The sequence below is a fragment of the Lycium barbarum genome, chromosome 7 (genome assembly GCF_019175385.1).
Source record: "Lycium barbarum isolate Lr01 chromosome 7, ASM1917538v2, whole genome shotgun sequence".
Taxonomy (NCBI): Eukaryota; Viridiplantae; Streptophyta; class Magnoliopsida; order Solanales; family Solanaceae; genus Lycium; species Lycium barbarum.
The window spans coordinates 123,380,089-123,398,290 of NC_083343.1; the positions used below are offsets into that span (position 1 = coordinate 123,380,089).

Below are 18,202 nucleotides of genomic sequence, written 5' to 3' on the forward strand. Positions count from 1 at the left end.
AAGGTGGTGGTGGAGGGCAAAACTTGCTTTCTTGGACCATTTAGAGGTTCTAGAGTGCATCCCCGAGAGAGAAGGTTCACATAAGGTGGGAATTGGATGAGGATGCAGTAAAAGGGGTATTTTGCTGGTGGAAAAAGGGGGAGGTTGCAAGGGGCTAAAAAGGTTCAGGAAACTTGTTTGAAGGCAATACCCGTCTGAGAGAATAAAAAAGCTCCTTTATTGTTTCTTTGCTGGTGCACCCATGTAGTTCCTATTTGTATAGAAGATTGGGTGTCTTTGAGGCAACCATATTTTGTAGGTTTCTCCTTTTTGGGTATATCTTTTGTATCTGGCCATCTCGGCCTTGTTGTTATTAATGAAATACTTCACTTGGTAAAAAAGAACCATATGCGATATTTTTCATTTTTAATGAACTTTTAATTAGGATCATAACGAACACACTTCTTGTTCAACTTCCTGTTGAATGCATGCCTATTCTCTCTTCCTCAAATCAAAAAAAAAAAAAAAAACAATCAACTTCATAATATTTGGCATTGTCTTTTATTCTTTATTGTTTATCGTGATTATGCATCGGTTTCCAAAACAACAAAATTAGCTTGAAAATGCTAACTCTGGATGGGAGCATAAAGGTGAACCCATAACTCGTGTACAATAATGTACAAATTGTCTCAAAGGGTGAATTTCATGGATCATCCTCGTTGTTCGAGGTTCGTTCACTTCCTCGAGTTCTAAAAATTACACTTACGCTTTAGTTCCTCTTCATGTATGGTTTCTGCTCATGTAGACATAATTACCCCTTATTGCCTTCTCGTGTCACAACTATGGTCATTCATAAAAGGTAACCAAATTGTGGTGCTGCAAGATATTACTTTGATTTCTTTTTGGGTATAAGTTTATTTTCTCTCTACTTCTCTGGCACTAAAAAGGCTTGTGTACTTTGACTCGAGACAATTGTTATTCTGTTTGATATCATTTCGACTCCAGTATCGTCTCCTTTGTATCCAATACATTGATGTATTTCTTTGTAGTACCCAAATTTATGATGTTTGTTTGCTTCATTAGCTTTAATAATTGAATGATGTGATATATATTTGAATAGATTTAGTCTTTTCGCTTATCATCTAAAGAGTATTAGTTTTTTTTTTTGGCCAGTGCAGTTAAATAATTTACTGTACGATCTTTGTTGTAGGAAAAGAACTGTGGTGGCTCCCTTATGGTCCTAATAAATTGCTTATAGGAGCCTTGACATATGCTTTGTGGTGAGACTTGAATTGCCAGCATGGATCTGAATGCGTCGCCACATCCAGGCGATGACAAAGAGATTTTCGGACGACAATTAGAAGACGAACCAGAAGAATCTGTTGTAGAACATAGTGAGCGTGCAGAGCATATTGAGAATGCCATGGAGGTTGCACGTCGGGTACGTCTTTGTTGCAGCTGCTCACTCTATCAAGTATTGAGCTGTACTCTTACTGGAACTTGCTTCTTCTTTTTTCGATATTTCTTTTCGGTCTTTGTCCGATTCTTGTCTCTTTTATGTTGGATGTTCCTTTGCTTCTTGTTTTCAGTAGAGTAATAACCAGTAGAATGTCTTTCAGCCAAGTTTTCTTGAAGACTGCTATTTTTTGGCATATTTCAAACAGGCGAACAGTTACTTGAGAAAGCATCCCAAGTGTTGAATTTCCCCTTGTCTGAATACGTCCAAGTGTTGATTTATCTTAAACCCTTAAGCTTAGCACAATCCTGGAGTTTGAGTTGTCTATGCTTATTGGTAGCTTGAAGTTGCTGAGGTCTTACTGGTATACTGGTGTTGAAGCTACCTCCACGAGTGTGCAGAAAATGTTAATCTGAACTCTTATATATTGGCTAAAGATCCTTGGATGGGGCCTTAGGCATAGCAAGCATGGGGCGCAGATTAGCTTATTTTAGAATATATATATATTTTGGGTATTTGCTTTGCTTTTTTGCTCCTTTTAGCCAAGCAAGCAGTTTGGGGTTCAGCAAAAAGTATAGGAGAAGTCACTTAGGTCGTTAAGTAGATTATCCTCTGATTAATGGGAATTTCAGCATTATTGCTGGTAATCATGTCATCTCCAAGTCAGTCTGACCAATGTGATGTGAACCCTTTTTTGGTGCCACACACTGTACCTCTTCCTGCCAATCTCATCTCTGCGCATGCCCCCCCCCCCTCTCCACCCCGCCCGCGTGTGTGTGTTGGGGGTGGGGGGTTAAAGAAAGCAAAATTTGCTTCTCCCTGTAGTAGTGGAAGGGACAGGGGACAAGGGAGTTAGTGCCCATAGATAGGGGTATGTTCTTCTGATTTTAATATTGTGGAGACCTAATTTTATTTTTAATTTTTAATATTTTTCTAGTTTCCAATCCATGCCTTCTTTCTGAACGCCTTTTGTTTTAGGAGCGGGAGGAAAGGATTCAAAGACTTAAAATACAACGTCCAGATGATAAGCCAGAATATCCATCTCATCCACGGACAGCATATCCATCTCAGCCACGAATGCGCGAGAGTTTTCAGACAAAGAGACAGAAGCCAAGCAGACTACTTCCTCCAGGTTTCTGGTTTTATCTAGAGTGCTAGTTGTATAAAACTAGCTATGCATGTTTACTCTCTTTTTCTCTCTATCTCTTCATCTCTTTCTCTGTGACTTTTAGAAGCAGTGGTGGATTCCTGCTTTCTCTGTATAGTCCATCTTTCTGTTTTTTATTCTTGTCATCCATGTAACGTTAGGTTGCACATAACTTTAATATATTGTGTCTTTCTTTTAATTATTTTTACACGTGTTCTTGTTTCTCTCGCCTTTCCCCCTCGTTGACTTCCCTTAGTTCTCTTCCATAATTTATCTCGTCGATTGCTTATGCAGGTTGGTTGGATTGTACTGCATTTGGACAGGAGATAGGTTGCATTATTCCTTCCAAGGTTCCTCTAGATGAAACTTTCAATGAATCTGTTCCTCCTGGCAAAGGATACTCGTTTAGTCAAGTCCTCCGTCAACAGAGAGTTTTAGGAAGACAGATGAGTGTGTTAACCTGAATATGGGTTCTTGTTCATCCTCTTGACATGGATTTTATCTTGAAAATGTCTGATTTCGTAGACATTTTCATGAGGAGAAATTGTATTGCTGTTTGAAGCATTTCTTGTTACTTTGTGCAGTTAGTTGCTATATTTCTTGTAGACTAGTTTTAACTTAGATAAGTGCGGATCAATTTTTGAAAACAAGCTGCTGCTCATTAATTATGGTCTTAGATATGTTTTATCTCTGTGATAAAAAACTTATATTCTCTTTTTATTGCCACTTAGTATTATAGAATCACCAGATGCCTCCTTAATTTTGATCCCATAATTCTCTTGGGTTACTTTGATGACAAAGCATCTGCACAAACTACAACTAACTCATTGCATGTTAAAATTTTCAGCTTGATATGGTGATTCATCTTACAAATACAACTCGGTACTATTCATTGTCAGATTGGAGGAAAGAAGGCATCGATCATGTAAAGGTTGGTACATGGTAATATAGTCAATGATGGGGGATTATTTGTCACGCCTTTACGGGGAGACCGTGACTGACACCCAATGCTGTTAACTCACATCAAGCGAACCAAGCTAGTACAAATGAAATGCTACCCATATGCATGAACATGTAAGTAATAAATCAAATGGGATTTCAGAATAAGTTGAACATTTGTACAGAAGCATATATAGATTGGCCCTTCGCCTCAATGAAGTATATCAAAATATACAAGTACTGAGTCATTCAACTATGCCATATAAGTTCCCATGCAAAATATTAATCCTACCCAGAATGCCATGGATATCTATGGATATGAGGTTAAAAAATTGCATGGGACAAATGACCCCTGGTTAACAAAAGAACAAAAGCATAAAGCCTTCAGCGAACATAAGTTGAAGCTCACTAAATGATAGGCGGAAGATGGAGATCCTAGTTCGCAGGCATGCATTTCCCATTAGCATCTGTGTCTATAAATGGCAACATGAAAATGAAGCCCGAATACAACAGGTACTCAATATACGTCCTTGGCCTACCTTCATCGAATGGTGGGACAAGTCTTGACAAAATCATGCATATCTATATATATGTGCGAATATGAAAAATCAAGTATAGACAGTAGACGAAGTGTAATGCGCAATAACATCCCATAATATAGAAATCATTTAAATAACTTCAAGTGTTGGCTCCATAGGCCCATGGTAAGCAAATAACTTTTATATAACATTTACTGGTAGTACATCTAGACATTGATATACACAAGTGACTAAACAAGCTGCATCTTAACCCTTAGGTAAATAGAGACTAACTTCTACACCGCTGCATAGTAAATGTAAGTAGAGGGTTAAACCAGCTGCACTACTACCCATATAAGGTAAGTAGAGGACTTATATGTAACAACACACAAATGTGTTCCACAATCTTTTTGGAACGCAATATATAAAAATAAAGTAGGGGGTTACCTCTTTGTCAGACCCTAGTTGTCAAGACCTCACGTTCTTGAGTTTTTTTGGCCAATCTCCAAGAAATCTAGAGACTCAATGTGTTTGGAAGTTAATAGTGGTGATTCATGGAGTTGGAGTGAATCTACCAAAAACACCATTAGTGACCTACTTTGGAGTGACATAAATGTCTTGGATGGGCTCCTTTTTTCCCTAGAACCAACATCTCATTTTGAGAAAATGGATTCTCTCTCCCTGACTTTCAGTTTTTATAGTGCCCGGTCTTGAACTTTTTATAGTGCCCGGTCTTGAACAAAAGGCTCGCTTCGCAAGCTCCATTTTCTAGGAAAATTTGGTCTCTAACATGATGCTCGGTGAGCAAGCTCTGCGTTCTATGAAGGTTTTTGAACTCCAACACTTCGCTAAGCGATCTCCATTTTCCGGTGAAGCCAATGCTTGCTCAGAATAATCCTGGAGTCGAGCTCTATAGCACGATCTAGATCAAAATGAACAAATGAGAGACATCCTAGTAATATCATTGTAGCCTCCTATATATATGTGTGGCGGACATCACACATAAATATAGGACTCTACATGACACAGTTCCATGAAGCCTAAGACCCCTTTAAAACCCAGTTCTCTGATACAAAGTTTTCCACGCCCCAATTGACGTTGGTCTCGTCCTCAATCCAGAGCTTCTTCCTCCCTGATCCTGGAATTGTATGGCCAACAATTTCATGTACTTCATTATTCTCGCGTGGGACCGCATGTACTTCCAAGCTAATTAAATTTCATTCTTTGGCCCACAATTAGTTGAATTTAATGTTTAAATTTGCAGGGGTTTGCAGTATTATTTCTCTTTGAATTTTGTTGTTCTGATTTGTAAACTATTCGTGTGTATTAGATTCAATGCAAAGGCCGTGATTCTGTACCTGACAATGGATCTGTTAATGTATTTGTCCATAAGGTAATTTAATATTTTGTATTTGCAGTTTTACTTGAATTTTTGTGTGGGAATGAGCTTTCTTTACTTAACATGTAGAAGTATTGCAAAATTTTGTTTATATACTTTTATCATCCCCGGTTCGATCTGCTCTTGCTCTCTCTATTTCGTATTTATTTGTTGTCACATGTTACACTTGGTAACTCCGCCTGTGTGAGCTCGCTCACATTGCCGGTCCCAAGCCCGGATAAAGGAGGAGGGTTGCCGAGGGTCAATCGGAAACAACCTCCCTACCCAGGTAGGGGTAAGGCTGCGTACATCTTACCCTCCCCAGACCCCACTATTGTGGGATTACACTGGGTAGTGACCAAGTGACCAAGACCAATGTTACACTTGGTATATTATTAATATATGTTGTTTGTTAATCAACTCTTTCCTATGCTTTTTCTTGAGCCGAAGGTCTTCCGGAAATAGCCTCCCTACCTAAGGTAGGGGTAAGGTCTGCGTACAATCTACCCTCCCCAGACCCCACATTGTGGGAATCACTGGGTATGTTGTTGTTGTTGTTTGTTAATCAAGTGGAAAGTACAAGTCGTAGTTAGTTTGATCTTTTGGGAATAGAAATGAGCAAAAACTATTTTGAAAAGGTAAGGTAGATGTCATATAAATGTCTATATTAATATTATAAATGTATTCTATTTTTTTGAAAGGAGCCTTGGTGCAACGGTAAGAGTTGTAGTTGTGTGACCAGGAAGTCACGTGTTCAAGTCGTGGGAACAACTTTTGCAAAGTTGCAAGGTAATGCTGGTAGACCGAATGTGGTCTGGCACTGTCCTGCACCCCGCACATAGCGAGAGCTTAGTGCACTGGGGCTATGTTATTCTGTTAATAGGAAAAGGAACATTGTTTGAAGCCTGCATCTCCTCCTTGGGTTATCCCAATTACCAGAAGATGTCACAGCCTAGCTTCCCCCAACTTCCGTCCTCAAACCCCCTCCCCCAACCCCAAAAAAATGAAAAAAAAAAAAAACAATAAAGGATGAGAGAATGATCAAAGCTTTATAAACTTAAACATCCATGATATAAGATTTTTCCGGATATTTAGAGCCTAAGTTGCGAGAATACTGTATTTACAATGAAAATTGTATCTTGTCAGAATTTGTCTCAGTAAGAAAAGGAATACTGTCAGAATATATAGGAAAGGTGTTTTGATAACGGATTAGGAACCTAAATCGTTAATGAGAAGAGCGCAGCCATCTGAGTATTGTTTTGTTTAAGTGAAAAGAGTTAATGATTTCACATCCTCACTGAATGCTGAATACTCCCCTCTATCGCAATTTATGTGACGCACTTTTCTTTTGAGTCCGTCCCATGAAGTATGATATCTTTCTATGTTTAGATAAAATCTAGCTATAAACTTCCCTTTTTATCCGTAATGAGCTGATATCACACAAATATCTATCGCCCGTTTTAGATACACAAGTTTTAAAAGTCTTTCTTTATTTCTTAAATCCCGTTGCCAATCAAACAACATCACATAAAATGGGACGGAGGGAGTAATATTTATGTCTTACTATCAGGTTTCAGAATTTCTTGTCCGTCAGAAAGATGCGAAGAATACGAAAGGTGGGAAGAAGTACATTCTTGTCCATTGCACACATGGGCATAATCGCACTGGCTTTATGATCATTCATTACCTTATGCGTACGCGGCCGATATCTGTCACTCAGGTGAAAAGTTTTTCTATGCTACATCAGTCTTGCATCTAATTACACCACATATCTCTTAGTAATCAGAGTATTTTTATGCAGGCAATCAAAATCTTTTCTGATGCTCGCCCTCCTGGGATCTATAAGCCAGACTATATTGATGCCTTATATGCCATTTATCATGAGAAAAAGCCTGAAATGTTTGTTTGCCCTCCAACACCTGAGTGGAAAAGATCTTCCGAACTTGATTTGAATGCCGATGCTATGCCGTATGAAGGAAACGACGGAGGTCCTGCGGTTCCTTTTCCTGTATGTATTTCTGCAAGAGAACCTCCCCCCTTGATTGTTGACACTTTATTAATAGGTGTGTCTGGTTAGTTCCTTCTTTGCCGAAAGCTTATGTCTTCGGTTTCAAACAGGGCGGTGTTGAATTTGAATATGCACACTGAAGTGCTACTATTCTAGTGGCTCTAAACATTAGAATGAGAAACCCATCCCTTTCTGATACTTACATGGTGAGAAAGTATTAAAACCTGATTGGGTGCCATATTAAGCATGATTATTAAAACCACAAATTTGTGACATTCCTGGTCTTTTGCCAATGGAACTTGTAAATGAGAAACTCTTGATTAGTGACCTTGGAATACTTGGGATGAAGTACTGCCACAGCTTCTTAAAAGCATAGTCTGGCCATTAAGCCTCAACCTTGTCAAGGCTAGATTACTTGAACCACCTTATGGGAGTCTCCTTCCGTCAGCCATGAGATGTCTTCCATGTCTGGTCTTAATATTGAGTATGCCTTCTTTTTGCCTCGATGAAATTTGAACCACCTAGTGTTGATATGGTATTCTTGGAGTGATGACTTCTTTTCTTTAGAATCCTCGCAGTAAAAATCAATCAATTATCCTTCAATCCCAAACCAGTTTTGGGTCAGAATATGAGTCCTGTATATAATTTGCTCTTTTTGACCCATTTTCATTCCAGTTCTGGAATGATAATAAGAAAATGATCTCTGATGCTCCTTTATCTATCCATTTAATTGAGTGTGGAAAAACAAATTAGTGCTGAAGAATTTTGGTTCATATCTTCCATTTCCTTCTTTTTGTCCAACCTGGATGCCTAAATGTGACGATATAGATTTTATACTTTTAAAAAAGGAAGGAGGAGGTGGATTGTTGGTTCTTGTCAGATAGACAAATTTCTTATATAATTCCTCATAACTCTGTACTTTGCTATATATCTTATTTGCATTTGCAGCTTTTGTTCCTTCATGCTATCATCTATTCATTGCCCTTCTAATTAAAGATAGACTTGCTCAAGATGATATCTAGTTTACTTAGGGTGTGTGTTGGATCTTCCAAAGTTATGCATTCTTGAAGCATCTGACAAGGGTGTGCGGAAGTTTTGGAGGATCCGAACATAGCTTAGAACTTAGAAAAAGCATTCCAGCTTGGTAAAGAATGTTTGGGATCAGGAAAGTAGAAAAATGCACCTCCTAATGGTGTCATATTTGCTGACCTTCTAAAAGATAAACCAGGCTAGTCATCCTTTTTCTCTAATCTTTTCACTGGAAAGAGTACATGTTGGTCTTTATATGTTATCACCACTGCCCCCTTTTAAGCTTTCAACCTTTGGTGCTTCTTACCAAAAAAAATAGTTGCAGAATGTGTAGCTTGGAGGATAGCATATTCACAGAAGAGAGAGTGTTGGCACACGTTGAACTATATATACTTTTGGTTTTCAATTTGGTTCACCTTTTACTGTTTGAAAGTTTAGATTCTCAAAGGCCAAACTTGACTGTCAGAGCCAGAGTTGAGCAAGAGAGGTGGGCCTAGTGGTGTAGAGTGTGGTTGGGCTAAGAGAGGGAATAAGGGCTATTGGGAGGGGGGGGGGGGGGGGGGGGGGAGATAGAAGAGAGACAGGAGGCAATGCAGATGGAGAGAGGGAGGATTGAGGGTTTCAAGGAGTGTATTTAAGAGAGGGAAAGGGTCTTTGGCATGCTGAAACTATAGTCAGTCTTGATTATATACTACATCCCGCTTGCGGTATGTGAACTCATGCTATGCTTTAAAGATTGGCTTGTTCTTGCTTGATCTGGCCTAATCTACTACTTCTTCCATACTGATAAACCAGATTTTACTTTCTCTTTGGTCTGTCCCCAGAAAACATGACCTCTTTCATTAAATGAAAAGTCTCTCTCTGTGGAAAAATTCATAATAAAAAATAATAAAAACCTACACTGCCTCAAACTTGATTTGACGTCTTACCAACTAGCTGCTCCACTTTTTTACATTTCTGACTATTGTCTAAAACAATTTCCTAGAAAACTCAATGTAGTAATCTATTCAAATGGTGAGGTCAACCTAGGAGTAGAAATTTTCAACATGATAATGCTGATATCACGGTTTTAGCTTCTTCTGATTACATCTTTGTATCAACATGTTGGAGTTTTGGTCTTTATACTTTTGCTTTGCAGTGAGGTTTATCTACTCAACAGAGCTTTTAGATTTCCTGATAACTCATTTTCTGCCTTTTCAGGATAACCGTGAAAGACAAATTTTAATGTCAAATGATGACATTCTGGGAGATGCAATTCCACAAGAGCAGGAAAAATATTTGCAACAGTTCTGTTATAAAGCACTGAAAATGACCCCAAGGGTAGAAATTTTGCAGTCTGTTCATTTGGTATCTTTCTATGATAGTTGAATTGGAATTTTTATACAAAGATTTCTTCTGTTGTTAATGTGCGTTGCTGTTTATTTTCTGGTCTGGCTATGAACTCACTTTCTGTTATGAAGATTACTTTCTGCAAATCATTGATGTGTCTCCTGTTCTATCCTAACTCATAAATCCGTTAATGTATTTGTCTTTCAGGGTAGAGGCCCACAGTTTCCTGGTTCACATCCAGTCTCTCTTAACAGGTTTGCTTCCAGTTCTTATTCAGGAAACTGTAACTTCATTATATTTTTTAGCTGTCTGCGTAACTTTAAGTCTAGCATTTTGTGCTTAGTCATGCATATGAGAAGCCTCTGTTTAGCCACAAATAGAAAAGAACAAGTAAATCCTCACTCTTGGTCCACCTAAATCAGAATAGGAATTACACATTATGAATTTTTTATTTTTTATTTTTAAAAAAAAAAATTCTACACGCACGTAATACCTCATTCTCTATATTTTTTATTATGCTCAATCTTTCAGTTTTCCTTATGAAGTTAAGCGAATCTTACTATCTGAAAGAGCATAGCGTCTTAAAGGACTCTTAACATAGATAAAATTCCATTCATGATGCATGATGTTCATCTACATTTCTTGGATGGTGCTGAAATGACAATAGAAACCTTGCTGTGTGATGTACGTAACATGTTGATTGTCTTTAACATGTCGATTGTGGTATTTCTGACCTCTTTCATCATGTGGATGTGAGCAATAGCCATATATTTATGACAAAGATGGGATATGATCAAGCCTCACGTCTCTTCGAGTAGATATTTAGTTTAGAAGGTGTCCCTAACATTTAAGGATTTCCAGTTGGCATATCAAGCTGAAAACTGTATACCTAAGTGTGAATTGAGTAACTCGCAGAGACATTTTATTTTGAGTCTCACACAACCAACAACAGTCGTGTGGAACTAACTCCTAATGTGACAAGTAGAACATAGTGAGTCCCTTGTCAGCCTTGGCTCTTTCACCTATTCTTGGCTCTCTACATTATTCCTTTTCCTCTTTTTTTGGGGGGTCAAACTTTTCCTCTTTGTTTCTTGGGGCTTTAGATTATAAAGGACTCTTGATTCTCAAATAAAGAAAATAGGCCACAAGTTTTTAGTAGTAGAAGGGACACACTTTGTATTAGTGCTAATAAAGTTAAGTTACATAAACAAAAGGCTCAAAGTTTTTTGTTTGCACATTGGTCGTACATATATAAGTAAAGATACTTATCAAATATATATATATATATATATATATATATAAAAGTAAAAATTTAGCCAAACGAGGAGGAAAGGAAATCCATTTTCTTAATTCAAGACTTGAAGAGTCCTCTCGCCCAATTCTTCTTTTGTTTCTTTCTCTTCCTTCTTCTCTCTAATGATGATCCTGCTGGCCTCTCTTCTGAACTATTTTATTTCCCCTTCTTTTTTGTAGTCATATTTTTCATTTGTAAAATCAAACAAAATAAATTGTATCGATACAGCGGCAAGTTTTATCTTTTTCTTCTTTTCTCAGTGCTTCCTGGACTTTGTTCCTAATATGCGCAAAAAAGCTAAACTGCTGCCATTCATTCTGCTTCTTTTTAATCCGCCATTTGGAATCCTTGCCTGAACTTCATTAGCTAATTTATCTACAAACCATGGAAGTGTCCCTTGGCCTTCATATTAGTACTGAAGAAGCTGCACACTTTTCTCCCAAGTATTTTTAGCTGTATTTCCGTGGATGTAGCAACTATGTTTTCTTGGATGTCTGCTGACATTAGCTTATATTACACCACACTTTTAGTTGTGTATTAGTTTGATCAGATCCTGAAAATAATATGACTATGCCATCAGATAGAGGGTTTTGTTTTTGGTGGGGATCATATAACAATCAAGTTTTTGGATGACTTTAAATGTTCAGACTGAAACTTCCTGATTCTTGTAACCTTCCAAATAATCTACAAATCACACCTGTTTATTTCGGTATCAATTACCTTAGTTTTAGTGGATCGACCTTAGTTCTAGTGGATCTGTGGCTCATCGAAGGGGCTGCCTCTGCTGGGGGGAGAAGTTGCCAACTTTATGTGTCTTTTCTTTTAAGAACCCTTCAACCTTCATGGAAGGTTTTAAAATCTCAGAGCCCCTTTCCTTTCTATTTTTTCATTTTGCGTTCTTTACACGGTGACAAACATTGTGCTGAAATAGTTCCTCATGCCACTGGGCAACTTGCTTAGTGCGGCAGTGGGCCTATTTTGTCTGTGCAGTAAACACAGTTTCTAACTCTGGAGGTCACGACATGGGGGATAAGTGTTATCTACTATATTTTGCTTGTTTATTCGGCTAATAGTATTCTTTATTTTGCATGATAGCTTGCCCATCTAATGTCTTGTTGAGTAGTTAATGTATTTTCCTTAGATCTCTTATATAAATTTAACTCATGGACGATAACTTTATTGTATCATCATATTTGAACCTCATATGGATTCGGACATGGGTATTAATAATCTTTGAGAAACAATTGTTTATTTATTAAACTGGCCAACTGCCTTACAATCATTGGTAGCATCCAGCACAAAGCAAGGACAGAGAAAACCCATCAATTAGAGTTGATCACAAGGTAATCTTTGTCATGATCTGCAGGGAAAAGTTGCAAATATTAAGGCAGCGCTACTACTATGCCACGTGGAAGGCTGATGGGACACGGTATATGATGCTGATCACGATGGATGGTTGTTTCTTAATCGATAGAAACTTTAACTTCCGAAGGGTTCAGATGAGATTTCCATGCGGACACTTTGATGAAGTATGCCGCTCAGCTATCAGGATGTTATGATCTTTTCTTTTTCTCGCTTTTATATCTAACTTGTTCGATTTTTTCTGTTTATGTTTATCGTATGAAATTCTCATTTTCTCTCAGGGTTTAGCCAAAAAGTTCCACCATTTCACTTTACTTGATGGGGAGATGATAATTGATACTTTGCCTGACATACAGAAGCAGGAAAGGAGATACCTAATTTAATATATGATGGCCCTTAACGGTGTGTCTCTCATAGAGGTTGGATTCTTCTGAGGAAACCACTTCCCATTTTCTTTTTGAAAAAATTAATTTTGGCTTTATCCATAGGGTCTTCTGGTTCTCTGTATCACTTGGAATTATCCCAGTATTAGATTCTGTATTGGTTCTCACGTGTAACGGTGTGTCTCTCATAGAGGTTGGATTCTTCTGAGGAAACCACTTCCCTTTTCTTTTTGAAAAAATTAATTTTGGCTTTATCCATAGGGTCTTCTGGTTCTCTGTATCCCTAGGAATTATCCCAGTATTAGATTCTGCATTGGTTCTCACGTGTTTAGTTGTTAATTTCCTGTGGAATAATATTAGCAGTAAGGCAGTATCTATAGATGACAAAAATACCTTCACACTATTAGGATACTTGTTTTTTTATTTGGTTTTTTGTTTTGATAAGGTAAAGTTTTATTGATAAGCAGTACCAAGGAGGTACTACAGAAAGTACAAAAAGCTGGACTTGATTATATTAAACATTGAGAAATTCCAGTAAGTTTAGCATATCAGATGTTAGCTCCATTGCATTGTTACAAAATTCAGGCCCAGGGAGCTAACCAAAAAAGCAAAAAGTCAAGGATTAAGCTAGATTAAGTGAATTGATGAAATCTAGGAGGGAAATAGCATTATTTACAGGGGAGAGAGTATTTAACAATAATAATAGCGGTGGGTTTTTTATCTATTAATAATGAGAAATCTGTTGTTTCCAGCATCGTAACTCAAATGTAGAATGGATGGCCCCTTTATAGATAATGGAGCTGCAGGGACACATAGTTGATTAGAATTTTTAAAGTGGAGGAAATGTGCTGTTGGTTTGGGAATGGCTTGGAACTTATTTACGTGGTTTTCATCATGTGAGAGAGCTCCAGCTGGCTTTCGTGTCACCACTAGTATGAGGCATTTACTGCCTTGATTAGTTGAAGTTTGTTTCTTAATGGTATTTGAGGTGCATCTCAACCATGTGGTACAGTCATCAATCAATCAATCCCAAACTAGTCGGGTCCTCCAGCATACGACAATGCTTTCTCCTTTTGATAAATTTAAAAAGTTGTTTTGTGTTACTGCAACTAGAGCTCCAACACCCTAATAGGATTGAGTGAAAGAAAGACACAACCGCTTCGTATCAGTCCAATGCTTATCAGTATAACTTATGTACTTAAATACATGCAGCATCATATTTCCACTGCTTGTCCAGGCACCATTTACTCATGGAGAAAGAAAAGCTCAAGCATGTTTCCTATACTTTCGATCATCTTGTTCTGTTAATCAGCTGCAGATTGTGGTGTGTGATTATGGCTTCCTGTAGTAAAAGAAATAAATGTCTTGGAGACCAAGAAACCTATGTATCTCAAATATCTTTCTCACTTGCAACTCTGGTTAAGCTTTACCCACTTCACGTCATTTTGTTTGGCTTGATTACAGGATTTCTTCAACAAACATTATCTGTCCATTGATATTGCTCGTTCTCTATTTTGGTATTTTACAGCAATCATTTTGTGAACGGTGGAGAATGATTGAAAAAGAAGTGATCGGGCCAAGGAATCATGAACGTGTACTTGAACTTGAACGTGAACGTCAACATATATCCCAGAGTAGAAACCCTTATAGATACGAGTGGGAGCCTTTCGGGGTATGTTTCATCGACTTTGGAATATATTATCATAACATTCGCTGTAAATTAGTTTCTAGTATCATATTTTTTCTAGCCAAAGTGGCTGTTGATCTCTTAAAGTTTACCAGGTGAGGAGGAAGGGTTTTTGGCTGCTCTCTACTGTCAGGAAACTTCTCAAAGAAACTATTCCAAAGCTTTCACATAAAGCAGATGGTCTTATTTTTCAGGTTTCAACGAGTGACAAATCTTTAGTCATTGTATTGAATTTCTTCTTGTTCTACTGTTGTATTAGATTTTTCCCTGAGGAGCTAGGCTTTTACATCACCTCCGATGTTTCCAAGTTGTATGACATGTATGTCTTGATTGCTTTATTGGGAACTCTATTTGAAGAGGTTTTCAACGTTTACTGTTGTGTTGCCGAGAAGTATTAGAGATGTTAGCACATCCTCAATCATTTAGTTGCAAATGACATGTTTATGGCTAACAGTAACAGAGCCACATAAATCATGCATGTGTAATCATTTTAGGTTCTGGACACTCAGTTACTGTTTTCTTTCCGTGTTAGGGTTGGAAGGATCCTTATGTGCCTCTCACGCATGAAGGTCTCTTGAAGTGGAAATACCCTGAAATGAACTCGGTTGACTTTCTATTTGAGGTTGTTTTCTCTGCTCTCTTAGTGAATAGAGCTGTTTCCATTTCCTCTTTGTCCTTTTGCTTTCTTATTCTGGTTTTCTCCCTGCCATTTAGCTGTCAAATATCATTTGTCTTCCACGGTTCAAGTGGAATAGTCTTTGTGAAACAAATCATGTTTCCTGCTCTTATTTTGGGATCTAGTGTGACAATCTCTGATCATATACAGGTGGTCGACGGCAGTGAAAAGCTTTATCTACATGGGAAGAAACCTCTGAGAGGTCTTAGAGTCGTTTTCCCAGGTTAGAAATCCCCAGTTATATCAGTTAACCTCTCATGGTATCATGCAGAAGGTTCCCTTAATATGGGGTTTGGTTTTGAATATAAGAGGTGAATATCATCTGCATCCCATATTCGTTTAGTTTTTATTGACTTACCAAAAAAGGAAAAAGAAAATGTTTAGGTTTTATATGTCTTGTATATTTTACGTGACCTGGGTGGATGTGATTGCTTAGTAAAACTTCTAGGTGTATGGTGTTTTCTGGGGGAATTGGATGTGGTTCTACTATATGATTGTGTTAACCTGCATCAATTGTATGATCTAGTGGAGTCTATTTCACGACTCACTCTCTTTCGATTGCTAAGATTCCTTTTTGGTGCTTCTGAGGTGCTAAGTAGTAGTAAGGATGTGGATAAAAAATTCTGTTGGTACTTATTGCTGTGACTAAAAACTAAAGGCAACATTGCTATTTGGCAACCGATCCTCCTTTTGGATCCTGTTTTCCACTAAGTTCAAGACACCTATATTCGTGTTCTTTTACCTTTTGTTCTTTGATAGTTGATGCTTAGTATTTAGACCATAGCTCATCCAGAACTTGAAATTGAATCAGTTGCTAAAGTTGAAAAAGGTCGGTCGGACATGTTAGTGGGGATTATTTGCAGTATACAATGAGGTTCTCAATGGTTCAAGGGGCCATAGAAGCTTGTTTACATTTTCAGGAAAAGTAACCATGGTAGCACATTTATGGGAACCCCCATGTTTCACGTAACTGCGAACCAGATAATCCACATTTAGGGTGTCACATTAATCTTTATGTGAAAATTTCGGACTAACAAGATCATGCTAGTCCGAATAGGATGTTCACCTCTCAGGCTTTTAACAGGAATACAACAGTTTTGTGTCTTCTCTTAGCTCTTTAAGATGGTATTTCCAATGGTTGGTTCTTGTTGCTTGGAGTTACTGATACTATATAAATATCCGGAGAAATGACAAATCTGTTGTCCTGAGCAGTTTTCTTGTGCGTTATTTGTATCCCGTGGACACTTTTTTTTTTCTTTTCCTGCTTGATTGGGTGTTTACCTCTGTTACTTATCCTTAAATTGGTTTCTTTCACGGTCACAGATGGTTCTAACCCGTCAGACTACTCGGGTAAAATTATAGAGTGTTCTTTCGGTTCCAATAACCAAGAATGGGTGTGGATGAGGACTAGAGTTGATAAAGGAACTCCAAATAGTTACAACACGTACCAAAAGGTACTTTAATGGCAAATACTAAGTTTACACAGTTGATTTATTGATACGTGGCCTTGGTACTTTAGTAGAAACTTTTCCAAAATTTCTCATATATTAGATTAATTTCGGTTCCTGTACAACAAAATTCAGGTGCTGAGAAGTATTACTGACAACATCACTGAAGAAGTTTTATTGAAGGAGATCAATGAGATCATTCAACTGCCGATGTATGTGCATGAAATGCAGAATGATAGCAAAGCTCACCATCGCTCCAGCTCAGTAAAACGTGGATTGAGCAGAGATTCTCATGTCCTTGGCCATGAAAATGTGAAAAGTACAGTTTAGTTTTTGACATCATAGTTGAAACATGGCATAGGTGGTAAAGTATTGTTTTAAATCCATAGTGCTCATGGAGTATTATTTTGGAATTCAAAACAAGTGAATACCAGCAATCTTTTGGCAAAGGTGCCACTTGTGTCAATAATCTCAATCTCGATAATACAGGTTGTGTTGACTGATTTATTGAGACATGGGCGTGTAAAATGGGTTATAGTGCCCCAGGGCGAAGCTATCCTTGTTCAAGGGAAGTCAATTGACACCTCTTCACCGGAAAGTCACATTGTGTAAATATGTCTATTTTTTTAATATTTATTTTCTTTAAGGAAAAAAAATCACGAAGTCGTTTGACTAATCACCTATATAAACTTAAGTCATCCCATGAAAGTAGTGTTCATTCACTTAAACGTGATCAGACTCTTGGTAGAATTACTATGCATCTTTGAAGTTGTTGGGTTCTCATTTCGTCCATTGGCTTTTCCTTCTACCTTGAGCTATGTAAAATAATTACACTACTAATAATACTCCCTCGGTCCACTTTTACTTGTTTGCTAAAAATAGATGTCCATTTTTATTTGTCCAGTTTGAAAAATTAAAAGCTAATTTACAATTTTATACCTATTTTACCCTTATTATTAAGTACAAGTAATTATTTTCAATTCATTTCCTAACAATTAGGTTACTAGTGAATGCATGTACAATTGATAAAATAGTACATGTTTGGAAATACGAGCAATATAGCAAGAACAAAGGAATATATAAGAAGGGAAAATGATCTAATAATACCTATTGAAGACTCCATATTACAAAACATAAGAATATTTTTCCTTATTTACAAAACATATTAACAAAATTACAAAGTATACCAGATTTGAGCTTAATGAGATACCCACGATTTTAGGCTTTTTTTAAGGAAGAAAATCTGATTTTAAATGTGGACTTAATTCTAGGATACTTACCATTCAGCTTCTTCTTCTTTTTAAAAATATTTCTCTCCCTCTTTCTCCCTCTATGATAGACACCATTTCATACCTAAAATCCATCTTCTCTCCTAGTATAAATTTTCAAACCAATATTACAAAGTATTTTTGATTACTAACTTGTGTATTAATTGTATATAAAAATTGATTTGTATCGTTTTGAGATATATATGATCATTGTGTGTTTTGAAAATCTGTATAAATTATATAAACTGTAGTTTTAGAAAATGTTGAAAACTAATATATGTATGAAGTGTGTACGGAGTCT

The 18,202-nt window shown here is 37.3% G+C and overlaps 1 pseudogene; it reads left to right on the forward strand.

Moving 5' to 3' along the window:
* Positions 1 to 17,214, forward strand: LOC132604124 (uncharacterized; annotated as a pseudogene).
* The last annotated feature ends 988 nt before the right edge of the window (positions 17,215 to 18,202 follow it).